Source organism: Saccopteryx bilineata, chromosome 3, assembly GCF_036850765.1.
Source record: "Saccopteryx bilineata isolate mSacBil1 chromosome 3, mSacBil1_pri_phased_curated, whole genome shotgun sequence".
NCBI classification, from domain to species: Eukaryota; Metazoa; Chordata; class Mammalia; order Chiroptera; family Emballonuridae; genus Saccopteryx; species Saccopteryx bilineata.
The window spans coordinates 110,588,034-110,615,325 of NC_089492.1; the positions used below are offsets into that span (position 1 = coordinate 110,588,034).

The window sequence follows — 27,292 nt, forward strand, 5'->3', positions numbered from 1 at the left end:
GCTTCCCTGACTCCCACTTGATTTTTTCTTTTTAATGAGCAGGAGCACTAAATACTAAATGTTGATGGCCTATACCTAGACAACTGAACATTTCTTTATTTTCAGAAGATGGATTTTAGCCATGTGAATGTGGCATAGTAAATTATCCTATTAGAATTCTTATACATGGACTCATTGCCTAGCCCAAAATAGCCCAAACCTATTTTGAAATTGGCCAGTCATTTTCTGGCACAGAGTCCAGGAAAATAATGAATTTTTTGTTTGTTTGTTTGTTTTTTAATTTTTCATTGGTAACTTTGGGTTTCTTTTTAACTTTTATTTTTCTTAAGCATATTTTATTAACACATAGAAGCACTTCACAAATTAAATACCCCTGTGTATTCAGCACCCAGTTCAACACACAGAACATCAGTAGCCCTGTAGAATCCACCCTCAGAGTCCCAGTAAATAGGGACACCCCCCTTTCGCCCCCGCACGCCAGACTGTTGAGGGGCAGTCCTCATGTGCTCTGGTGTTTCTGCACAGCTTGCGAGCAGAGAGACTGTCTTTGTTCAGAGTATCTTTACAAGGACATCCGTGAGTAGCCTTGGAAGACAGACATAGCGTTTCCCTTCAGAGCAAAGGGCAGGCTTACTTATAGCCTTGAAAAAAAAAAGATTGTGTCTCTTGTGGAGCAAAGTAAGGTTTGCTCACTGCTCAGTATAATAAAGTCTCCCTGCACAGCAAAGGGCAGGCATGCTGCTTCCCTTACGAAAGTCAGGTTCCCAGGCCAGGGTTCCCCTCCTGGAACACCACCCACTGTGGGTGCGGGTGTCACCTGGCTCCCTCTCCATCGCAGAATCGGGAATGAGGGCTCAAGAAGTCACTATTCTGACTTCTACCACCAAAGAGTCATTTTACCTGTTCTTAAACTTTACATACGAGTGGAATTACATGGCATGCCTCTTGTGTCAGGCTCCTGTCATCCAGCATCATGTGTGTGTGATTCATTCCTGTTGTTGCACGTAGGTACAGTGCTTTATTTCTCATCATTGAGTGAATATTTAAAAACTTGCTTATTTTTTTCTACTACTGATGGATGTTGGGGCACTCCCCTGTGTTGGCTGTTAGAATCGTGCTGTTATAAACACTTTTATGCATGTCTTTGTATATATGTATTTCTGTAGGGGGCATCTCCAGAGCTGGATCGGAGGATGTGCACAGATACTGGCAAGCAATTTCCTAAAGTTGGTACCAAACGACTTTCCCACCAGCAGTGCATGAACAGTCTGGTTTTTCCTTGTTCTTTCCGGCCCTTGTTATTTTCCATCTCTTCATTTATGTATATTTTCCGACTGACATGCTTTTATTTTGCTGTTGTGCCTATCAAGAAAGAGAAGCATGCCAGTGGTACACTACCCGCTTTACAGCAGACTCTCCCAGGGATCTTTGCTATTTAGGAAAAGAGTAAATTGTCACGACAATTAGAGCCACGATTTCTTTTGTGTTATTTTTCCATGGAGACGATTTCCAAAGTGTTCAGAGTCTAACAATACAAGGTTATTTGAATTATATTTCTCAAGATTCTGTTACGAATATTTGCACCCCGGCCAGATAATGCGGTTGGCTAGAGAGCATCACCCCAAAGCACAGTGGTTGCCAGTTTGATCCCTGGCCAGGGCACCATACGGGAACAGATATATGTTTCTGTCTCTCTCCCTCTTTCTTTCTTCCTCTCTCTGAAATCAATGAAATAAACTTCAAAAACTTTTTAGAAAAAGACCATTTGCATGTCTATATTGTACAGAAAAGAGACTGATAATTCTTCCAAATGTTCCCGATTGAAAGCAAATGAAAACCTATCCAGCTGAATCTTCCCAGGAAGCAGAAACAGAGAAGGCAAAGGGATTTTTACTAAACACGAGTGAAATTAGGGCACAGTATTAATCTTCCACATAAACAAGGTCAGATGAAAATGAGAGAAAACATCTAAAGTCTCCTTGTTTGTTTAAAGCATCCTTCTCTAGGCAACATAATTAACATTTCAGCCATCTTCAATTTTCCCATCCCAATGCTCAGAAAAGTCTTCCTCCTCCCATTACCACCGACAGAGTAAGTACCCTGCCTTGCAGGCTCTCGGTTAACCCATAGGGTTCCTGAGTGAAGGCGGTGGTAGTGGTGGGGAGGAGTTGAGGTCTTTTAAGGGAGGGATAGAAAGGTCTTTTATGTGCTGGCAGAAACCTGGGTCCATCACCAGTAAATGGAGCTGACAGTGGACCTGAAGATGTTCATCCAGCAGGCCGTAGCCTAAGGGGTGGGGCATAGCCAGTTGCAGGCAGCAATAGGTGACCAGAAAAGAAGAAAGAGCAGTGGAGTTGCATAAATCACAGAGACCAAGTGGCCCAGCGCTGGTCTCCCTTTTAACTTTACTAATGCCCAGCAATTGTCCACAGGCCATGTGCAGAGCAGAGTGAGTAAAATAAGCTCTTCTTAAACATAGCTAGAAATCCAGGTGATAGTAACCAGAATAGAACCCAAACAGGGTCCGAGCAGTGCAGGTAAAGGCAGTGCAATGTATAGTATCATTTGTTTGGCTTAGAGAAATGTGAACCAAGGCCGTGCAGCATGTGAGGTTAGTGCAGAACCACACAAAGACCATGTGGAAGTGGAGCAGCATGTCCAGGAGGGTGTTAATCTTGAAGTTGAGAGAACTGAAATGATCAGAGCAAGGAGGGTGCAGAAACATCCACACCCACAAAAAATAAGAGGCGTACCCAGTGCTGGTGCCAAAGCACAGGTCCTGCAGGAGGTGGTAGGGGACCTTGTGTGGGAGGATTCCCAAGGGCACAGGCTAGCCTGATTGAACTCACAGGTCCTGGGGATCTCCACCGGCTTTCTTATCTGGCGAGGTCTAGCTCTATGGGCCCTTTCACCTAACAGGCAGTATTGCAGTGCATTTTGCTCTTTGATAATCTCAGAAATGCTGTCGTGCTGTGGAAGGCTGTGGTCTGAAAAACAGGTGGCATCTTGGTTCCTGCTTTGAAGGACTGGGGTTCATGGCTCAGGTGCCACATGATCAGAGTAGAAGGAGACAGTCAGCTTGTTTCTGAACTATGGGTTTCTTCGAAAGAAGAACTTGGACTTGCAGCCAGTTCTTGGGTGTCTGAGCTCCTTACCTCCAAATTGTATGTACTTTAACACCTCTGCGTCTCAGCCTGTAATCAGGGCAGACAGTTGTGTGTGGTTCTGGAAGGCAGTAGCCCCGAAGCCAGGCATATTTTGAACGATGTAGTTTCTTGCTCTGGGTACTATTGGCACATCGGCCCAAACTTGCTGCTGGAGAAAGGCCCCGTCAGCCTACGCATTCGGTGCCCAGTTCATTGGATGGCCTCCAGGCGTGCGTGTAGAGATCCACATTCAGAGGCCAGGCCCTCCCCTGTCCGGTCGCTCCTCTATCTCTTTTCCTCCACCACTTCCGTTTCTTCACCTCCACCACCTCAGCCCTCTCTTCCTCACCCGCTGCCCGCCAGCCAGCCTTTGCTTCCTTGCCGTTGCCTCGGCCATCATCTCAAACCCCGACCTCTCTGCGCCACAGGTTTCGAGGGCCTGCTCCCCGCCAGGGCTAGTGGCTCTTCACGCTGAAAGCCCCTTTTCAGGCCGCTAGCAGTGGCCACAGAGGCAGACGCTGCTTCCAGGCCCTCTGTGGATGGCCTCCTCCTGCCCTGCTTCGGCCACTGCATGACTGTGACCCCCCTCAACTAGGATCTGGAGCATACAGCCACAGTCCTTGGGGTCCTCTGGTGCGCCCCTCTGCGGGAAGCTGGGCAGGGAGCATGCAGCGGTCTCCAAGCTGCCCTCGTCTGTCTTCGTTATCGTTGTGTGGCCTCCGTTTCCTCTCGGAGCTTCCGGCACTGGTGTGGGTCTGGGTCTCCCAGGGCATGGTCCGGGAAAAGTGAGGCTGCGGGTTTGGGGGAGGGATTCTCTCGACCCCACAGTTCCTTACCATCCATTTTCCTCACAAAAGATGAACTCACGCAAACCAGCAGGTGCATCACCCGCCTTCAGTCTCGCGACACCCACCCTTCCATTCCGCAATATTTACCCTTCTGTCTTGTCATATCCAGTCTTTAGTCTCAGCAGAGTCTGTTTCCATGGCCTCCCTCATTCTTTCTTTAACCAGTCTGGTGGGTGTGTGATGTTATCAAATGATGGTTTTATTTTGCCTTTACCCAATGTCTAACAAATTGAGAACCTTTTTATGTGTTCTTGGGACATTTGTATATCTTCTTTTTCTGAAGTACTATCCCCATTTTTCCATTGAGTATTCTATATTTTTATATTGATTTGTTGAAATCCTTTATACATGTGTGTAACTCATCAATGTTGATGAAATGTGGCAGAAAACTAAATGGACGTAAAAGCAAATACAGTGAATCAGTTTGGAAAAAAAACCCAACTCTTTCCACAAAGATAACATAAGGCTTAAATAGTTTGGAGACAAAAGCTACCATACCTTCAAGGAACACATAACCTATTATTTAAATGTTCAACAAAGATTTATTGTATACCTGTAGTATTGCTGGCACTGTTCTAGACCCTTAGGATATATTGGTGAGTAAAACAAAGACTTCTTCCCTCTTAGAGTTTCTAGCAGAGGAGAAATACAATAAATAATAACAAGTAAACAATAAAACACAATAGAAAGTGATAAGTATTATGGAAAAAACAATAGGTAGAGTTGAGTAAGGGAACGGAGGATAATGGAGGTAGGGAGTAAGGAAGAGATTGTCGTTTTAAATAAGGTGGTCAGAGGAAGCCTTGTTGAAAAGGGAAGTTTTTGGCAAAGATTCAAAGAAGATGAGAGAGTTAGCTAAGTGGATATTTTGGAGAAGAGCATGCTAGACGAGAGAAGAGTTAAGCAGAAGTTCTAAGATAGGAGTATGCCTGTGGTGTTCAAGGAATAGGAGCAGAGTAAGTGAGAGAGGCCAGATCAAGTAGGGTCTTATAAGAAAGATATTGTACCAAGTTTGCATTTTATTATTGGTAAAATGGGAAACCATTACAGGACTTTGAGCAGAAGACTCAAAATCTGACTTATGTTCTAGATATGGATTACTCTGGCTCCTAGGTAAAGAATAAATTGTGTGTGGTGTAGGGGGTAAGGATGGTAGATGTAGAGAGATCTTTTAAGGAGGCTATCAAAGTAACCGTGGTGAAAGTTGATATATCTTACACCAGGTGATATTATTGCCAGATATAGTATGATGGCAGAGCCAGCATGATTTCATGATGAATTGGATATGGGATGAAAGAGAGTTCTTTGAGCATGATTCCATGGATTTTTGACCACAGTAGCTAGTAGGATGGAGTTGCCAAAAGCGGAAATAGGAAAGGTTGTGATGGAGCAGATCGTTGCGGAAAAACCAGGAGTTTGCTTTTGGACATTTAAGTTTGGGATGACTGGTAGACAACAGAGTTGAGATACTGGAGTAGGCCTGATGAGTCTGAAGCTCAGGAGAGTCTAGGACAGAGATCTGGACTTTGGAATAATCAGTATATGTACATGATATTTAAGGCCAGAGGGCTGGATGAAATCACCAAGGGTGTGAGTTGACAGATTGAGGTCCTCCAAAGTTACAAGGTCAGGCAGAAGAAGAAGAACCAGCAAAGGAAACTAAGAAGAGGCCAATGAGGTAGGAGGGAATTTGAGAGTATGCAATGGGCTGGAAGTCAGATGTGTAAAGGGTTCAACTGTGTGATGTGCTGATGGCTCAAGTAAAACGAGATCTGAGAATTGACCATTGGATTTTACAAGAAAAGAGTCACTGGTGACTCAATAAGAGCACTTTCAGTGGAGTGGTGGGGTTAGAATAGGTTTCAAAGGGAATGGGAGGCAAGAAATTGGAGGCAGTGAATATCAACAATTCTTTTGAGGAATTTGCTCCAAAAGGAAATAAATAAAGTCATCACTTGACAAGAACAGTTTTAGAGGAGTGGTAGGGTGACAGTTTGGCTGTAATAAGTTTAAGAAAAAATGGGAAGGAAGCAAATGAAAACAGCCAGTATACCTGATTCTTGAGGACTTTTGCTCTGAAAGAAATGGGATGGTGGCTGATGGAGAAAGTGATAAAAAGAAATGTTTTTAAACTGGGAGGAAAAGGAGTATGTGTGCTTGCTTATATAGATGGTTCAGTAGGGAGCAAAAGTTAAGGAGACTCATTGGAGGAATGTCCTGCCATAGTTGAGAGCAGGCGGAATCCTGTGCCTGAGTGGCAGGAGAGTGGCTTTATTTTATTGTATTTTTGTTAAAAAAAATTTTTAAGTTCTCAATTTATTAATCCTCTCATGAAAAATCTACATAATCACCACAGATAAAGTCACTGAAGAATCTTTATCCCTTTTGTTGTCTATACTCCAGCTCACTGCCACACATCATTTCTTTGTGCCAGCACCTGCACTGGCCTTTGCAGCCCCCCTGGCTTTCTTCATTAAGTTCTTGCACTCCCTCTTCTGTTCTCTTGAGGTCCTCTTCTTCTCATACAGGCTGTGTCTTACCAGTCTATGTCTGAGTTCATTTTTCTCTGTAATCCAAGGAATAATATTATGCCAAAGCCAGTTGTCCTGTCATCACCAAAATGGCTCCTGAATCCAAACACAGAGATAACGTCTGGTGCGGTCTTATACATTTTGTGTTGGGTACTTGCCTTACCAGGGTGATGGACCTCAATGATCATTTGTTTCTGCAGAAATATTCTGTTGATCACAAACTTCCTGGTCCAGATAGTTACTGTGTCCTTAATGATGGCAGCTGATCTTCAAGCAGCCAGGGAGGAAAAAAGCAGGAGTTGGCTTTAGATAGGAGCTTGACCACTTAATCTATGGGAACCAGCAGGAAGGCCACGTATGAGGGTGTGTGTGCTCTGGTCAGTGGGTCAAAGTGATAGTGGAATCTGTAAAATTCTCTTCTGATTGCTTCAGGGTTCTCAAAGTAGAAAGCAAGATTATCAAGTGAGAGTGAAGATAAGGAGAGGCAGTGTGTTTCCAAGGAGAAAGAAGTATGGAATACTTGTCCAGAGAATAGAAGAGTGACTGGACTATGACACATAGTATGATTGTCAAACAGCATTAAAGTAATGAATTTGAAGTGAGACGCATAAGCATGTCTGTGGATTTTTTTTCAGCCACATTCAGTGTACAGGTGCAGAATGAGTAGGCAGTTGGATTTAGAGCCTGAAATGAGAACGACAAGAGATTGATCACAATCATTGATCTTAGAATTAAAGCTGGAGGAATAGAGGACATAGGGGGATGAGGGGTAGTGAAATGGTGGACTTATCAATTAATTGGAAGACCCAGGAAGTTGAAGGGTCACTTGGGGTCACATACCAGAGTGAGCTGGAAGGATGAGAGATAGTGGTCTGAGAGTAGACTGCAAGGGATTGGTCAGAATACTATTCATTCATCCAAATTGGGCTCTAGGGAGGCAAACTGAGAATGAGATAATTGCAGGGGAAGAGGTCAGTGAATCAAGAGGCCAGGGAGGGAAAGATCACCTTTTTGTATATTGAAATCACTGAAAGATAAGACGAAAAAGAAATGAGAATGAGTCAGGAGATAAAATCCTTGTGAGATGATGTGGGAGTAGTGACAGTGCAGGGCATGAGGTAATGTAAACTGATGACAGGAGATTTAACACTGGGTCCGAACTCTAGGGCCAAGGTTAATTATAGAGCAATGCCACCTTTGGCTAAAATTCGTAAGAAAGCAGACGCCTTCAGAATTTCATATTGCTTAATGTCATGGATCCTGCATCATACTATTATTTTTCTTTCTCAGAGTGCTTAAAAGATTACTCACATATAAGCTGGTGAAAAATAAGGAATTTATACATTTTTAAAAATTGGAAAGTAAATAGTGATAGTATCTTTGAGTTCAGTGTGAAATGCTATTTTCTTTTGGCATCTGCCATTCTGCTTGTGTCCTAGAATATAGACTAGAAACTACTGAAAAGAACAAAATATGAATTTAACCTGGGACTTGAAACATTCTTGCTATAAAAAAAGTTTTTTAAGGGGAATAAAGAGAATATAAAATCTCTGAAATGTCTAGTCAACCAGAGGCAGAAATAATTATAAAAAGACAGAAAGAGAGAGAAGGGAGGAGGGAGAGAAAGAGAAAGAAAAAGGAAAGACAGAAAAGAAAATGTTCTCTTCTTGGGAAAAGTTTAATTTACCCACAAATCTGCTCATCATAGAATTGTGACATGTTTAAGTTCTCTGGGAAACAGGAAAAGCATGATGGTTTAAAAGATAAACAATACAAGATGAATGAAGACAGCCTATGAATTGTATAGCCTTATTTTCCTTTGACTTCTCAAATATTATTGTTCATTTCTTACTTGTTTTGAAAGGAATGTCTTTCTCTTGACTTAAATTCTTTAAACAAGTATGTTTGTTTAGTGATTTAGCATACAGAGCTATTGTTCTTTGGACCAGGCCGCCTAGTTTAGAAAGCTGAGGGCCTCAGTGCAATGTCACTTTTTCATATTGATAGATAAGAGAAAATGTACACTTTGTTACTTTCCTCTGTTTCCCATAGAAAGGCCATTTGGACTTTGCATCTGTGTTTGGAAAGGGAATGGTAAAAAAAAAAAGAGGCTTTGAGGAATTAACCACGTAGCTTTACATCAGCAGTCATCTCTGCTGCCTCTTAGAAATACCATAGAGAAAAGTGGGAAGAAAAGATTCATTATTGGGTGTGGGTAAGGATTTACCCTGGGAAAGTTAATACCTAATATTTAATAATTTTCTACTAATATATCACTCATGGAAGCAAATATACATTACAGTCCCTATTGAAACTATAAGAGACTATATGACTGTGTAGGGTGCTGGCTGGGCAGATGACATGGTGATGACAGAGCCAGATGGCAGGGGTGACCCAGATCATCCAGGGTGACACGGAGCCTTTACAAACATCCTTCAATATTGTACAAGACATTATGTAAAATATGTTTATAAGTATAATATCTAAATGTTATACATATTCATTCTAGCATAATTAAGATAAAATTATTAGAAACAATGAAATTGATACTATATCAAATGAGTGAAATTTAATAAAAAATTGAAATAATATTATTGAATCTTTAAAATATAGTGTGTTCTCGGCCTGACCTGTGGTGGCGCAGTGGATAAAGCATCAACCTGGAAACGCTGAGGTTGCCGGTTCAAAACCCTGGGCTTGCCTGGTCAAGGCACATATGGGAGTTGATGCTTCCTGCTCCTCCCCCCTTCTCTCTCTCTCTCTCTCTCCCCCCTCATAATGAATAAATAAAATCTTTAAAAATAAATAAATAAATAAATAAAATATAGTGTGTTCTCTGCCTGACCAGGCAGTGGCACAGTGGGTAGATTGTCGGACTAGGACACAGAGGACCCAGGTTCAAAACCCGAAGTCGCTGGCCTGAGTGCGGGCTCACCAGCTTGAGCACAGGGTCACTGGCTTGAGTGTGAGATCATAGACATGACCCCATGGTCGCTGGCTTGAGCAAGGGGTCACTTGCTCTGCTGGAGCCGCCCCTAACCCCTGTCAAGGCACAAACAAGAAAGCAATCAATGAACAACGAAGGTGCTGCAAGGAAGAATTGATGCTTCTCATCTCACTCCCTTCCTGTCTGTCCTCTCTGACTCTCTCTTGGTCTCTGTCACAAAAAAAAAAATAAATAAATAAATAAATAGTGTGTTCTCTAAAAACAGAGTGCATCGATGGTGTCATCATTTGCAGTAAGAGCTTATTTTTGAGCAAATTTTTCCAGCTGCTTTAATGGCTCTTTCAGACTCTACAGTAGTGGCAGAATGGTGAAGAGAGTTTTTTCCTGATTGCTAGTATTTTTCTTCTCAGCTGTCATTTTAAAATAATCCTTTTTTTTCTTTAGAAAGGGCAATGTTTTTATGTTTGTCCCATTACATTCCCACTACACCCTATGAATAGGTATTATCATTGCCCCACTTGATAGATATGAAAACTGAGATGCAGAAATAATAATTTGCTCATGGACACAGAGTAAATGACAAAGTCAAGAAACAAACCCAGGCAATCAGACCCCAAAACGCTTCCTCTTAAACACTGCAGGGTCTAAACTCTGAGCCTTTTTCAGGCTCAACTGTCTCATCTATAAAATAGGGTCAGTATTAACTCTCATGGTGGTTGTGACAGATGAGATACGGAGCTTGGGCAGAGGAGGCTTTGATGCTGTCTTTATCTGTTTCTGTATTATTTGATTTGTTATAATGAACATGAATTATTCATGTACTTTTTAATCAAGAAAAAACGTTAAGACCTATAAGAGTGCCTGCCACAGAGAGGCACCTAATAAAGTCATTGTTATTATGTCTGACAGCAAAGTCAGAGTTTCCATTTGACTTAATAGGGATTTGTCAGCTCCCTAAGCTTGGGTGTGAAGGGAAGAAATAGGGCAATAGCTGGAGGTGAATTCAGGTTAGAGGTTTTCACTTTCCAATGAGAAGGTTTGGTACATCCTAAAGTGAAGGGCAGAAACCAGAGGCAGGGAGGATGAACTGATTTAGGCAGGAGGGAATTAACCAAAGGAGCAAAGTCCCAAGAAATTGGCAGGGGTAAAGAGGGGAACAGCTCCAGAACCTTGAATGAATTCTTTTGGAGAAGGTTAATAGTGACTTACTTGTTAATAGATAAGCCCTGTTTTATAAGCTCACTGAAGTAATAAAAAATATCAAAAATCATATGGGAAAATGAGAAAGGAATTAAAAGAACTCTATGGTTTTTATTTTTCTACCTCATTCTTGGGGATGTGAGAATAGGTTTTCTGAAGAGGAGCCAACAGTTTATTTTTCCATTTGTGGCTTACATGGTGAAATGATTATTGGCAAGTGACCGTTTCTCATGCAGCTTCCCTTGCTGGAAGTCAGAGGGGCGGCGAGAGGAGCTATTTCTGCAGCTGGGGAAAAGGTTCAGGGCTGTCTTCCTGCTGTAGGTTCTCATTTCAGAGTCTGAAATAGATTTGAATTACTGTGCTGTTTGGGAATCGGGGCCCTATTCATCCTAAGCACATTTGTTGGTAGCTGTTGCAATAAAAATAAATTCAAATAAAGTCCAAGTGATGCTCATATTACACTTATTTGATTTCAAGGAGTGTTTTAAAAACACGCCTACAGAAAGCTCTGACGGGACCTGAGACACAACGTGGAAGGCCCGGTTGTCTGCCGCCCCTGGTTCCTCTGAGCCTCAGCCACGTGTAGTCCCTTTAAAATGCCCCTTCCTCCCCACCCGAACTTCTCAACCGAGACGCATTTCAGTTTCCCGAAGTTTAAATGTGAACGATATCAAATGCTTGTGTGCTTTGGTTTTGATCGTTCTGCAGGCATCTGTAGTTGAGATGAGGCTGTGGCCTATAAAGTCATAGAGCCACGACTGAGTCCGTGTGTTTTCCTCCGTGTTTTCTTACCATTTTAGTAGATGAAAATTTTATTTAGGTGCTATGATTAAGGAATTTGATATATCTACTTATTTATTCATAATTCCATTCCATAAAGGATTCAAGGCATCTTTGAAAAGGCAATACAGGCCAGAAAAATAAGAGAATTTCTCCTTAAAAAAAAATTTTTTTTTTAAGTATAGATGGTAGACAATATTGTATTAGTAATATTAGTTTCAGGTGTACAGTATAGCGAGTTGACATTTTTATACCTCACACTGTGATTACCTCACTAGTTCCTGTTTCTTCCTCCCCTTTTTTGTTTTGTTTTGGGTTTTTTGTTTTGTTTTTGCTATTTTGAATGGAATTTCTTCCCTTTTCATTATATTATTGAGCTGCTTGTTACCATGATAACAAAAGCCCCTACTTATGGTAAATTCATTATAAACCTGGTCACTTTGATAAACTCAGAGGCCAGTATATTTAAACAGACTTTTTAGAATTTCTAGACATGCAATGTTTTCTGCAAGTTATCCTAGTTTTATCTTGGGGTCGTTGCCATTATTGGAGTATTGAAAAGAGCATGGGGCTGGAGGGTCAGGGGACCTGAATCCTGCTCTCAGTTCCTCCCTGAGAGAGCCACCAGAAAGCCTCTGAACAGGCACTGTGCTGGGTGCTTTGCACCATCACCCTGCCCACGGCTTCGCGTAAGACCACAGAGTATGTGTATTGGCTATCATAGGCGAGGAAACGGAAGGTGAGCAGGTATAGCAGGGCAAAGCTGTTCCACGCTGTCTAAAGAAGCAATAAGAAATGGAACACTGACGTGCCCAGCCTTGGCAGTCTGTGTATGAGAGGCCGTGGGCCTGCGGCTCTGGAGTCCTGGACCTGGCAGGTCTGTCACTCCCTGAGGGCTGCACTGACCCCTGAACTTTGGTCAAGGCTCTGGGAGAAACTAGGGAGGCATCAAGAAGCTGCATCCGTTCACTTGTTCCTTGTCTCATGTATGCTTCCTGATTCCTGCTGAGGGCAGTCTGTTCTCATTCTCATAAATCCTTTCAACCCAGATTAGTCCTTTGACGTCTGGTTTAGCTCGGTGGGCTAAGTAATTTGTCCAAGATCGTATAGATAGTGAGTGATGGAGTAAGTGGCTTGTTGTTCAACAGCCAGTGGTCTTTCCTTTCTCCCAGGGATGTCTGCAGCAGCAATGCGTTTTGGGCAGGTCACTGTACCTCTCTGTGCTGTAGTGCCCTCATCTGTACCATGAAGGAGTAAATAAATGATCCAGGCTGACTCCATTGAATGCATTATTACAGGATTTGTTTGTTTTCTTCAGGATTGCAAATTTCTCAAAGACAGACACTACACTTTCCATACTTTTGAATCACTCAAACTGCTTTATGAATTAACAAGGGCTCAGTGAACATTTGTTGATGGAGAATGAGTGAATGATTGAATCTGTGAAACAAAGAAAATAGTCTTAATGCTTTTTTCTATAACAGATTTTCAGGGCTAGAACAAAAGCACCCGTGAGGGCCCCTAAAATCTCACAGCTTCACAATTCAGCTGTGGAGACTTTTTTTTTTTATAAAGATTGCATTTGTCGTGAGCCTTTTCACAAGAAGATACTTCGCAAGGGTCAGCTTGTTCTCATCTGAAAAGGACAAAGAATTGAGGTTAGGAAAGCAGGAATCCTAGAAAGGATCAAGGTGGGAGCTGTGGTAGGTAGACATCTCTCTAACAAAGCTGTTTGGGCTATTTTTATCTTTGTGCTGCTGTTATGGCAACAAAATGACAAAACTGACTATTCCAATCTCATAAAACTAGAGCCTGTCCAAACCGAATTTTGAATACGTGAGGAATTAAGGAGAGCATGCCTTAACATCTCTATTTGGGCATGTGATAGAGAACTGCTAAATCTTATATTCCTGTCTAGAATTTAAACATACAGTGTTTTAAATGTACCCTTGGAAGATAGAATACAATTTCTTGTGCATTATTTAGTAGTGTTCTCTTTTATGCCAAAAAAAAAAAATATTCAAAGAAAGGTTCACAGTCCTCAGGAGGCATAGAATCAGTGGATTTTGTAGTTAAATAACTTAAAATCTCATTGAAGTCATTAGTTAACATTTTTAAATCTTTATGCCTGAAAACCTCCCAGCGGATATCCCACAACCTTCCTGCCCCCTCCGCCATCCCCAGCCGAAGACCTGCTCTGACAATAGTTACAAAGGTTATTTTTGGAATAAACACAGGAATTTGCAACATGCACTGGGGTCTGGTTTTGTCTCTTGAGTTTCACAAAGACCAGCATCACATTGAAAGGATAAAATGATTGTTTTCTGAAACGGAAAGAAAAACCTGGGGAAGTTAAATGTTATTTTTTGTTGTTGTTGAAAATTACTTAAACTTAGAATGTCAAAAATTTTCGACTAAGTTTTTTTGTAAAAGGCAGGTCGGGTTAGGGAAGCCATAAGGATTCAAACTGTGTTTGTGAGCCGGTGTCTGCGCAGGAAAAGGAAACGTTACATAAACCCAAACCAGTCTCTGTGAGGTGGATTCGAAGGAGGAGGCGTGACCGCAGCAGCGGGCTCGTGCTGCCCCAGTGAAGACCAGGCTGCTCTCCGTGCCCTTGACCGAAACCCAATATCCACCTTCAGTTTCAACCAGAGAAACAGGCAATAAAGGCACACAATAGCTTGACTTCCAATTTTTTGGACCACTTTGTGATAGCATTCAGCTTTATTGTCCCAGAACAGGAAAAGAAAAACATCATGTTAATTACATTTTGGTAATAAAGTCGTTCTTTGTGTGGATGATTTGATATTCTCAGTGTTATTTTAGTTTGCCTGAGAAGGTACAGGGCTTGGTTACAGAAAATGTCACGGCAACCTGAACCGAGACGGTCCTGAACTGTGCTTCAGGCGTCCTAAAATTGTGTTCAAGTTCTGTGCGAGGTAAGATATGGAAAAGGAAAACCTCCTCACCTATATAACCTTGGTCTTAGTAAATGCCCCAATAAAGTTTATTTTGTCTTGGAGTTCAAATGACCCAGCCCTACTGGATGACTCTATGGGGGCTGCTGTTCTGCACTTATTCCTGTTCAATTTTATATGAGCCCTTGACTTGTATGGGCTCAACACATTCTCTAAAAGAGAGCCAGACCAACGCGAACTAAATCCAAGTACACTGTTTGGAAACGCCTGACTGCGGGATCTCCTTATCTGCCGTGTGAGTCGGTGTGTCACTCCCAGCCACAGGGGACGGGGCACTAGCTCTGCAGGAGGACCCTTGGACAGGTGTGAAAATCTCATAAGTACGTTTTTAATTTTGAAAAGATACTAGTACTGCTTGACTATTTCTAGCTTCTGGTATTAGGTTAGGAAAGAAAACCATCTTATAACATTTTCCCTAAAATCTTAGAATAAGATAGGAAGAGGGAAATAGGGCTTCATTTCTGCAACCCCAGGGGTGAGCTTCCCAAGGCTCTCACAGGGAGAAACTGCTCGTAGTGCAGGTCAGCCTTGCATTTAACAACCCCCTTTCCTTCGAAAGTTTAAGCTTAGAATATTAAGCTCTAAGAAATTAAGACAATTTATAGAATTAAACATACTAAGTGAATTACATTTATGTGAATTTGGAATGTTGGCATTTATTGTTTTATAATGAATATTGAGGCCCTGATTTGCCAAATAGATTTGCTCATTTCTTAAGAACAAAATAAGTTCTGATTTAATATAATTTTATACTAGTTAATATTTAGTCAAATAATAAAATACAATACTAAGCATATTCCAAATTATACTGTGTGTGTGTATATGTGTGTGTATTATATATATATATAATAGTAGGTTACATAGTTGCTATGGGTTGTATATATATATATATCATATACATCCTTTTTTGGGGAAAAAATTGAAGCTGAAACTTAAATAGCTTACACATTTACCCTTTTTTTCCTTGCTAGGAAAAATCCCTCTAAAGAAATGACAATTATAAATGTCCCCTCCCTCCCTCTCCTTCTCCCTTCTTCTCTCCTTCTCCCTTCTTCTCTCCTTCTCTCTTCTTCTCTCCTTCTCTCTTTCTCTTCTTCTCTCCTTCTCTTCCTCTCTCCTCCTCTCCTCTCTTCCTCTCTCCTCCTCTCCTCTCTTCCTCTCTCCTCTCTCCTCTCTCGTTCTCTCTCCTCCTCCTCTCTCTCCCTTTCTCTTCCTCTCTCCCTCTCCTCCCCTCTCTCACTCTCTCTATATGTATATATATTTCTCACGTTTTCTTTATCCATTCATCTATCAATAGACATTTTGGTTGTTTCCATATCTTGACAACTGCAAATAGTGCTGCAATGATCATGAAAGTACAGATATCTCTTTGAGATCTTGATTTCAGTCCTTTTGAAAAAAAAATTCCTAGAAAAGGGATTCCTGGATCATAGTTAGAAAACTTATTTAATTCAGGTCAGCAAATTAAGTACCATGTACAAAGTAAATCAAGGGTGCTACTACAGTGCATATATACTGGGCACTGTCAGTGGCTATAATGTGGATACCAATATCTCAGTAGGCAGAGAGGTGCAAGTTTTTAGCCTAATGGTGCCCAGAGAAGGTTAAGACAGGCTGATGTTGGGGGCTAGACCAAACTTCAGTTGGTTAAGACTCCTCATCTTCCTGGAGTTAGGGTAGCAAAGATATTATGTGATAGGAGTTACCAGAGCTAGAATTTGGTGAAACCCTTATGCTCAATTTTTTTGTGATATAGAAGTTAATTCTAGGCTCTAGTATTATAAAGTAAAATTAAAAAGCCAAAAATCAAAACCATATTCTTGTAAATGAGTGTTATAACTCCTGGTGAGAGAACCAGGAAGATATTGATTGTGGGATCATTTTCTAAGGAGTTAAACATAGATTGAAGTAACATGGAATTTAGATGTTTATAGAAAATGTGTTACCAAGTTCCACTTGTTTCCCAATACACAAATTCAATGAAATTTTTTCAAATAAGAGTTATATAAATAGTAATTATATTCTACCATCTGATTATTGTCTTCTTTAGAATGAATGGATTATAACAGAATTATATATATCCCTATTAATGTTTAAGAAAAAGCAATGAATGAATACTTCCTTATTAACAGACCAAAACATTTCACTTGCTTTCAAGTGATTAACTAACTACACTGAGTGAGTCACTCCCAGTGAGACCACTGGAAATGAGTATTTGGTGGATAAGAAAACCAGATTGGTGACAATCTTTATATATATATACACAGTGGTATCTATATTCTTAATATTTTTTCAATTACATTTGACATACATTATATTAGTTTCAGGAATACAACATGGTGATTAGACACTTATATAACTTACACGGTGATAACCCTGATAAGTCTAGTACCAGCCTGACACCATACATAGTGATTACAATATGATTGACTATATTCCCTATGCTGGACTTTATATCCCATGGCTATTCTTAGAACTGGTAATTTGTACTTCTTAATCCTTTCACCATTTTCAACCATCTCCCCAAACCCCTTTCCATCTGGCAACCATCAATTTGCTTTCTGTGCCTATGAGTCTGTTTCTGTATGGTCTGTTCATTTATTTTTTAGATTCCAAATATAAATGAAATCGTATGGTATTTTTATTCTTGTGTCTGACTTATTTCACTTAGCATAATACCTTCTAGGTTCATCTGTGTTATTGCAAATGGCAAAATTTCATTCTTTTTTATGGCTGAATAATATTCCATTGAATGTATATACCACATCTTCTTTATCCATTCAACTTTAGATGGGAACTTAGGTTGTTTCCATATCTTGGCTATTGTAAATAATGCTGCAATGAACATAGGGCCGTATATATCTTTTCAAATTAGTGGTTTGGATTTTTCCAAGAACTACCCAGAATAGAATTGCTGGATTAAATAGTAGTTCTATTTTTAAGGTTTTGAGGAACCTGCATACTGTTCTCCACAGTGGCTGCACCAGTTTACAATCCCACCAACACTGCACAAGGGTTCCATTTCTCTGCATCCTTGCCAACACTTGTTTGTTGATTTATTGATGATAGCCATTCTGACAGGAGTGAAGTGATACCTCATTGTGGTTTTGATTTGCATTATTTTGATTATTAATGATGTTGAACATCTTTTCATATGTCTATTGGCCATCTGTATGGCTTCTTTGGAAAAATGTCTATTTCAGGTCTCTGCCCACCTTTTTTTTTATTTTTTATTTTTTATTTTATTTTATTTTATAATTTTATTTTTTTAATGGGGTGACATCAATAAATCAGGATACATATATTCAAAGATAACAAGTCCAGGTTATCTTGTCGTTCAATTATGTTGCATACCCACCACCCAAAGTCAGATTGTCCTCTGTCACCTTCTATCTTGTTTTCTTTGTGCCCCTCCCACCCCCTATCCCTCTCCCATTCCCCCCTCCCCCCCGTAACCACCACACTCTTATCAATGTCTCTTAGTTTCACTATTATGTCCCACCTACGTATGGAATAATACAGTTCCTGTTTTTTTCTGATTTACTTATTTCGCTTCGTATCATGTTATCAAGATCCCACCATTTTGCTGTAAATGTTCCGATGTCATCATTTCTTATGGCTGAGTAGTATTCCATAGTGTATATGTGCCACATCTTCTTTATCCAGTCATCTATTGATGGGCTTTTTGGTTGTTTCCATGTCCTGGCCACTGTGAACAATGCTGCAATAAACATGGGGCTGCATGTGTCTTTACGTATCAATGTTTCTGAGTTTTGGGGATATATACCCAGTAGAGGGATTGCTGGGTCATAAGGTAGTTCTATTTTCAGTTTTTTGAGGAACTACCATACTTTCTTCCATAATGGTTGTACTACTTTACATTCCCACCAACAGTGGATGAGGGTTCCTTTTTCTCCACAGCCTCTCCAACATTTACTATTACCTGACTTGCTAATAACAGCTAATCGAACAGGTGTGAGGTAGTATCTCATTGCCGTTTTGATTTGCATTTCTCTAATAGCTAAAGAAGATGAGCATCTTTTCATATATCTGTTGGCCATTTGTATTTCTTCCTGGGAGAAGTGTCTATTCATATCCTCTTCCCATTTTTTTATTGGATTGTTTGTTTGTTTGTTGTTGAGTTTTATGAGTTCTTTGTATATTTTGGATATTAGGCCCTTATCTGAGCTGTTGTTTGAAAATATCATTTCCCATTTAGTTGGCTTTCTGTTTATTTTGTTATCAGTTTCCCTTGCTGAGCAAAAACTTCTTAGTCTGATGTAGTCCCATTCATTAATTTTTGCCTTCACTTCTCTTGCCATTGGAGTCAAATTCATAAAATGCTCTTTAAAACCCAGGTCCATGAGTTGAGTACCTATGTCTTCTTCTATGTACTTAATTGTTTCAGGTCTTATGTTTAGATCTTTGATCCATTTTGAGTTAATTTTTGTACAGGGAGAGAGACTGTAGTCCAGTTTCATTCTTTTGCATGTGGCTTTCCAGTTTTCCCAGCACCATTTATTGAAGAGGCTTTCTTTTCTCCATTCTGCCCATCTTTTAATGATCGTTTTTTGTTTGAGTTCCTTATATAAATATATTTTAGATATTATTGGATGTATCCTTGGTGAATATATTCTCCCTTTTAGTGGGTTACTTTTCATTTTGTTTATGGCTTCCTTCACTGTGCAAAAACATTTTCATTTGATTAGAGTCCCATTTTATTTTTTTTCCATGGCTGATGAGACATAGCAAAAAAAAAAAAAAATTACTAAGAGAGATATTAAAGAGTTTACTGCCTTTGTTTTCTTTTAGAAGCTTTATGGTTTGGGGCCTTATATTTAAATCTTAAATGTATTTTGAGTTTATTTTTTCATATGGTGTAAGAAAACTTTCACCAGTTTTCCCAACACCACTTATTGAAGAGACTGTCTTGACCCCGTTGTATTATTCTTGCCTCTTTGTCATAGATTAATTGACCACATAGGCGTGGATTTGTTTCTGGACTCACTATTCAGTTCCATTGTTGTGCCAGAGTCCTTAAACTATCCTCATTTTTTTAAAAAAATTGCTTTTTCTTTTTTTGTTCTGATTGGGTGTTTCCCGCTACCTTGTTTTCAGATTGCTGATTCGAAAACAATCTGATTCATTTAATCTGCTGTTGTTTCCTTCTAATGAATTCTTCATTTCAGTTACTATATTCTTCATTTTTTATGGCTGCTCTTTTTTTGTTGTCGAAGCTCCTACTGAGTTCATCTGTTCTTCCCCTAAATTCACTGAACATCGTTATAACCAGTGTTTTGAAATCTGTATCTGGCAGATTGCTTGTCTCCATTTTGTTGAGCTGTTTTTTACAGTTTTGTACTGTTCTTTCATTTGGAACATGGTTCTTTGTCTCCTAATTTTGGCTGCCTCCTGTGTTTGTTTCTGTGTATCAGGTAGCTGTGCTACATTTCCAACTCTTGACAGAGTGGCCTTATGTAGTAGGTGTGTTGTTGAACCCCGTGGCACAGTCTCTCTGGTCACCTGAGCCAGCTGATCCAGGGGTGTCTCTTGTGTGGGTTGTGTGCCCTCCTGTTGTAGTTGAGCCTGGATTGCTGTTGGTACGTCAGTGGGTGGGACTGACCCTCAGGCTAACCGGCTGTGAGGGCTGGTTGTGACTACAGCAGATGAGCTGTTGTATGCAGGCTGACCCTGTGGAGCCACATTAGCAGGACTTTGGTGCCAGCTGAGTCCTTCTTTAGGGTGTGTCATTTGTGGAGATGGTTGGGCGGTGTTCCAGTGTGTTCTGAAGCCAGCCACTAGGTGTATTGGTTCTGGAGTCTCTCTGAAGGGGCTCCAGTATAGGACAAGTCAGCTGCTGCTTGTGCCCAGCTTGTGGCCACCTGAAAGGAGCTACAAAGTGATCTGCAGTTAGTTGTCACTTGTGCTTGGCTCGGAGGTGCTTGGCACAGGCTATGTTGAGAACCAAGGTTTGCTGCCACTAGTGCTGACCTTGAATCCTTTGGAGGGCACCATGATATGAGCTGAGGCAGCTGCCGCCGTGCCAGGCTATGGCTGCTTAGTTGAAGCTACATTCCAAACCAAGACTGGCCACCACTTATGTCATGCTTGGGACCACCGGACAGGAGTTACAGTGCAAGTTGAGACCTGTTGCTGCTTGTGCTAGGCTTGGGCCACTTAGCAAGAGGTACAGGGTACACCAAGGCCAGCCACTGTTTGTTTGTGGGTTTGTGGGCCTTTGAGAGATTTTAGGAAAATTCACATTATGAGCCAAGGCAGGCTACTTGTGTAGAAAAGCTGGTGGAAGAGGTTCAGTGGGGAGTGAGAGTTGGGTGTGATGAGAGCTCAGGAAATCACCAGGGCAGGATAAATGGTGATAGTCAGATTGATGGAGAACACAGATCTGGTGCCCATCTGCACCTGTTGGCTGTGTGTGTGTGTGTGTGTGTGTGTGTGTGTGTGTGTGTGTTGGGGGGGGGGACTCAACAAACGAACTTCCATCCCAGAGAGAGGTGTTCAGCCCCTGTCCCTTAGCCCTCACCCTGAATTTAGTCAATTTAATTCCCTCTTGTGTCTCTGGTGCTTTTCTTTTCTTTTCTTTTTTTTTTTTTTTTACAGAGACAGAGAGAGAGTCAGAGAGAGGGATAGACAGGGACAGACAGGAACGGAGAGATGAGAAGCATCAATTTTTAGTTTTTTTGTTGCGACACCTTAGTTTTTCATCAATTGCTTTCTCATATGTGCCTTGACCACGGGCCTTCAGCAGACCGAGTGACCCCTTGCTCGAGCCAGCGACCTTGGGTCCAAGCTGGTGAGCTTTTGCTCAAACTAGATGAGCCCACGCTCAAGCTGGCGACCTCAGGGTCTCGAACCTGGGTCCTCTGATCCCAGTCTGATGCTCCATCCACTGTGTCACCGCCTGGTCAGGCCATCTCTGGTGCTTTTCAAGCTGCCGTCCCTTCACAGGAGCTTAGGGAGAGTTGGGGTGAGCAAGTCCATGCTGGGCCCCTCAAAAGGATGAATAGGTCTCTGGCAGTCCTCTGTCTCACTCAGATGCAATCTGGGGTTCACAGCCAGATGTTGTGGGGACTCCCTTCCTAGCATTGTAGCTGTAGACTGGGGAACCTGGTGTGGGACTGGGAGCACTCGCCCTTCAGGGAGGATCTCTGCAATGGAGATGTTTCTCTGAATTTATACTCACCACACAGTGGGGACCTGCCCATCGCATGTCTCTGCCCCTCTGAACAGTCTCGACATGGCTTCTGCTTTATATCCTTAGTTATAGGACTTCTGTTCGGCTGGTCTTCAGGTGGTTCTCAGTGTGGTTGTTCTATAATTTAGTTGTGGTTTTGATGTGGTTGTGGGAGAAGATGAACACAGTGTTTACCTACTGTATGATCTTGAAGAGGGCATTCTTACAGTCACCTGCTACTCCTGTGGCCACTGCTTAGAAAAGGCTTAAGTTCTTTACCTTTTCCTAATCCAGGGAAATATCAGAAATGTTTCCTTCCAACATTGAGGCAAATAAAATAACCTCTTTCAAGTCGCACTTCCTTAAGTTGTGGTTCATAGTATGGTACGATAAGTGATAGGTTTTTCCACATCTTTGCCTTGGAGATAAGAACAGACTGGAGTATAACCTGGGTGACTAGGCACAATATAGGACAAGGAAACTGTAAAGAAAACCTCCTGTTTTCCTCATTGACCTGTTGGAGGCGATGATGTGTTAAATGAAAAGCAGTGGGTAGTGCAGAGTTTGTAAAAAGGTGATCCTTATTACCACTTCTTCAATGTTTTCTAGGGAAGAAGTTGCTGCCATTATATATTCTCTCAGACAAATATGCAGAGTGGAGAAAGAGCAGGCTAATGTCATTCCATCTCAGTGTCCTTCCTCAACTGGAACATGTGTATAAATAGATGGATGATATACTTGACAAGTACAGTACCCAATATAAATGAACACATGGTCTTCTGTTCTATATATTGATCTCCTGTGGATTTGGTTAGCATTCATTTGTTCCCCTAAACCTGATCATTGCATAGAAAGCTTTTAAGATCAATTTCCTAGACCACTGAAAACCACTGGCATTTCCACCAGTATAATGATGCCCCATAGGATGTCTACAGGAAGCTGCTAGTGAGTTTCTTTCTTTGATGCAGGTTTAGCTATAGCAGGAAATGTATGTAATTAGAAGAGGTTCCCAAGCATGTCTTCACCTGAGTGATTGCTAGGTCCAAACAGCACTTTCTAGACCTGATGTCAGGGAGTTCAGTTTCTTCCACAGTAGGATCCATCTTCTGGCCTTAAGCTCTACTTTGTTGTAACTTCTGAGACCTCAGACTTTGAATTCTATTCAAACGCAAGCATATCACTCTGGTGAGTTTGGGTTCACGTTCATGTGAAAGTCAGATGGCTGCCATGTTTAGTTTTCCAAATATCTACTATAGAAGTAGCTTTCAGTTCAAAAGAGGAAGACGTAATATGATTAATCAAATTGCATTTTGATTCTGGTGACTAGATATTCTTTGGTCATTTTGTTACTGGTGTCAGAAGAAACTGAGCATATCTTAGAATACAATTTTGAAAAATTTTTCTTAGAGGGGATCATTACATGTTTCTCAACCTCTTCAATTAAAGATTTTTCTCTCTTTTCCCTTTTTTTCCTTCTTATCCTTCCCTCTTTCGCATTGTCACCTCCCACTAGACAGGCAATTTAAATATATAGATGATGTCTTTTTTTAATTTATCTGAGATTCATCAAGCTGTTAATAAATTAGATTTCTTTCTGAAAAATACAACAGTTTTAAGTCAGTCAATAAGCATACACTATTTAAATTTTTGTTATTAGGGTGACAATAGTACACTGAATTTTTGTTTTCAAAGTTTAGGCAAAAACACATTTATTGGGATTTAGCAATGACTATTTCTTAACCACCTGCAAAAAATGTCATTACTAAAAAAAAAAAATGTCATTACTGTTAGAAAGATATATACTTTTTCTTCACCTTCTATTTCATTCTTTACTTTTATTAAAAGAAGGAAATAAGCTGGCATATATTTATATGAATACAAAAAGATAAACATTATGATGGGAAATGGCTATTTTCCAAAGCTCTATTTGTATAACAGACTGAAATTTATGAGCATTGAACACATTAATGCTGAAAATAAATATTCATACTATAAAATTCAAGTCCTAATTATAAGTGACCACTTAAGAGCTGAAACTTCAGGAGGCATGCTTAGCTCCTAACAGGAGCCTCCCTATGAATAGTCACATACTTGGATTTAAGATAAAAATACCCTCCTTAAGGGATAATGAGAATCTAAAAAGAATGATTTTTTTTAAACCGTGGCAGGTTGCAAAGATAAGCCATTTCTCATAGCATGAGACATGCCCAGGAGGAAGGGTTTCATTATTTTGAGCTCTTGTTGGGGATGGAAAGGCTGAGAGCCCCCTCTTCAGGGTTGTCAGCCTGCGAGCAACCTGCTCTGTCCATCAATCCCCTGAACACACAGCCCAGCAGACTTTGACACATTACAATATTTTTCTGATTTTCCTTTTTGACATGTCATGAAATATATATTTTTATTTTTATTTTATTCTTTCCCCCTTTTCTATTGAATTTATAGTGAATCTTTTGTTTTTCTAGTAGTTCTTGTGTCATTAACTACCTCTCCATTCTGCCTTCAAACTAGTCTGTGATTTACTTCTGCACAGATTATTTTCAAAGTGGGTGTGGGAGAGAGATGCTTTATGAATTTGTCCTTAAAGCCTGTGCACACAGCTCTCTGCAGGGCTTCCCAGGGACTAGCCTGCCCTGGCCTGGGAACCACCCCTCCCCCAGCACTCTCGGGAAAAGCCCTGCGCGCATGCGCCCTGCCGCGGCACAGGCCCAAGACCACCTGCCCTCCCTGCGCTGCTTGGCTGAGCCGTCCAGCCTGAGACATCCCCCGCGCAGGGGCTGCAGCTGAGAGCTTTCAGTCCCCAAGTTCAAAGCTGTAGCCAGGAGGGTGGACTGAAGATACATGTCTTTATGACCTCAGAATGATGCATGCCTCACTTTAATGGAAAAAGTATCTCTAATTTCCATTATAAAATCAAGGAAACAGTATCAGGAAAGAGTAACTTCGCAGCTCTATGTGTTTATACCTCTCTTTGTTGCTAACAGGATTTGTAAGGCTATGTAAAACTAACAGGAGAGTGAATATTTAAAAGTGAAAAAGGATTAAAAAATACACACAAAAAAACAAGGATGGGCGATAAAATAGAGCCAGGAACAGGGCCTTTAAAAGAGTCTAAAATAATGACCTCTGCTCAGGGTGGGCCCCACTTTGGCTCTAAACCCTCTGGTAGCCTCTATCAGCTAATGGCATCGCCTCAAAAACTCAATTTGTTTATGAGCATTTGGGGAGGATGTGGACGAGGTCAGGCTGAGGGGTGGATAATACAGGGGAGTCTGGCCAGCTCCTTTTCATTTGGCTTCATGCAGGAGCAGAATTCAACATATCTGGAAGAGAAAACATCTTAGACTGTGTGTCCTTAAAGCAATCTCCCTCAAATATTGTTTTTCTGAGACACAGTGCTTGTAAATATTGGAACGCACTGGATTCAGGATCGAGACAGGCATGGCTTGCCAAGAACAGGACCTTCAAGATGTATAAAGCTGCTCAGGGTCTCTCCTCTCCTTCACTGCCAGGCAGCCTGCAAGACTGATCTATTCATGCTGTGTCCATTTGTGCCCTTCCCCCGCACTCCTGAACCGTTCAGATCTGGCTCCCACCCCCGCCCCTCCTCTGAAGCTGATCCTGCTGAAGTCCCCAGAGCACTTTTTAGTTCACACTGTACTTGGGTCTTAGCAGCATTTGGAAGTTGACCACTCTCTCTTTAAAACACCGTGTCCTTAGTTTTCCTAACACCACATTTGGTGTTATCTGCTCTTCCCTGATCATTCTTTCTACCCTTCCTCTGTCTGCTCTTTCTTTTCTACTTCACACTTCAATATTGGTATGGGTGGCGGGGATTTCTGTTCTAGTGCTGAGAAGAACTCACGATCTGACAGAGTCCATGAAAGTGTTGCCATGATACAGACCAGGAAAAAACATTTCTAATTATCTGGTTTTCATAGTGTAGAATTTTAAGAAGTTTGGTGAAGTGAGTAATAGCAGCAATAGACATGATTTATTGTCCTGCTCCGCCTCTGTTCCAAGCTCTTTCTGGTACCTTTCCTTTACTGCAGACTCTGGAAAGCTAGGAACTGTTTTCCTGATTTTCTTGCAGCTAGAGTTTCAAATATGATTTAGGTTTCATCAATCAGAAGTCTTCCTGGACCTGAGGTGGGCATGAAGCAGCAGTGCCTGAACCCCCCATTTAGCTGGCATGAGGATCTAGTGGACGCTGCCTGGCTCTGGAGCCAGCAGTTTTGGAGGAGACTTCCTGATGCCTGGACTGCAGTTATGGTAGAATGTTCATAAATGCAGTGACTTGGGTGGCAGCCTCCTGATTCCCAGCAGTTCCCCTAATGCACTTATCAGAACAAAAATCATCAAAGGCTTGCAAATAGAGATTTCAGAAAAGTTCTGGGTATCAGCTAGTGGCACTTTCAGGAATTTTCAGATTCTATATGGATGTACTGTATCTACTAGCAAGTTGAGTTTAGCATTTCTGATTGTATGTATGTGTATATATACGTGTGTGTATATTTAAATTCTCTGAAGCACACATAACATCCTCTAGGCTCCTTCATTAATTAATTCATTAAATTAAAATATTTGACATCACATTCATGTGAAAATCACAATTTCAACAATTGCTGCTTTAGCAGCCAATTCTACAGCTGCTCCAACAGACCCAACATAAATCTGTTCTTCCAACCCTTTCAGTGACTTGGAAAGGACCTAATTCCTGGAATGAAATTCCATTCTATAATAGGTAGGGTGATTTTCGTTACCTGCATTCTCATTGACAGAATAGTGAAAAAGTATTGAGTGTTTACTGTTTTCTAGATAATGTTAAACATTTTGCACAGATCTCATTTAATTTCATAACAACTCTATGAGATAAGTGACATATTCTCTTGTTTTACAAATGAGGCACCGAGTTTAAGAAACTTGCCCACGGAAAGTAGAAGAGAAGATGGGATCAGAGAAGAGAAAGAGATTAATGTAATTATATATACATAACTGTTATAGAGAACAGGACAGCAAATCCTGGAGGGAAGGGGGGAAGGCATTGGGGGGAGGGGGCATGGGGCGGCCGAGGGGGAATAGGGGGGTGGGGGGAGATATATTCGGTGGGACACTTGAATCTATGTAAACACAAATTAAAATCATAAATAAAAAGAAAAAAAAAAAAAGAAACTTGCCCACGGTGACCAGTTAAGAAGTGGTAGCTGGATTCATATGCAAGCAGAATGATCCCCAAATCCACTTACATTACCACTGTGCCAACATCTCATTTCTTTCCACTTTATAAATAAAGCATACAGAAGAGTGCACATGTCACTTTGTTGATCTGGAAACTGTGGTGTGGCAGGGAAGCTAGCGGTTTCAGGCATGCTCTCACTTCTGCCTTCTCTGCTCCCAGGCCCTTTGGTTCAGTTGGCAGGCTCTCAGAATCCTGGCCATAATTCATGCCGGGTGGTAGCTCTTCCAGACTCTTTGCCAGCTGAGGTTAATGGCGTGCCATTTCCCAGGGCAGCCAAGAAGTAGCTCTGCCAAGACCAAGAGGTATTACTAGTGGAATTGCACTACAAGTGTGTGACTTTAAGGACCACAGAGTTTGCAAAACAGACTGCCCACAAAGAACAATTACACTGCAATAACTGCTCTAAAGCAGTGGTCCCCAACCTTTTTTGGGCC

The 27,292-nt window shown here is 41.1% G+C and overlaps 1 protein-coding gene and 1 pseudogene across 1 annotated transcript in view; one reads left to right on the plus strand and one right to left on the minus strand.

The window, feature by feature from the left end:
• Positions 1-27,292, plus strand: part of ACYP2 (acylphosphatase 2) — a 113,129-nt gene that overhangs the window by 74,465 nt on the left and 11,372 nt on the right. The window lies entirely within an intron of this gene.
• On the minus strand, positions 6,412-27,065 carry LOC136328618 (small ribosomal subunit protein eS24 pseudogene; annotated as a pseudogene).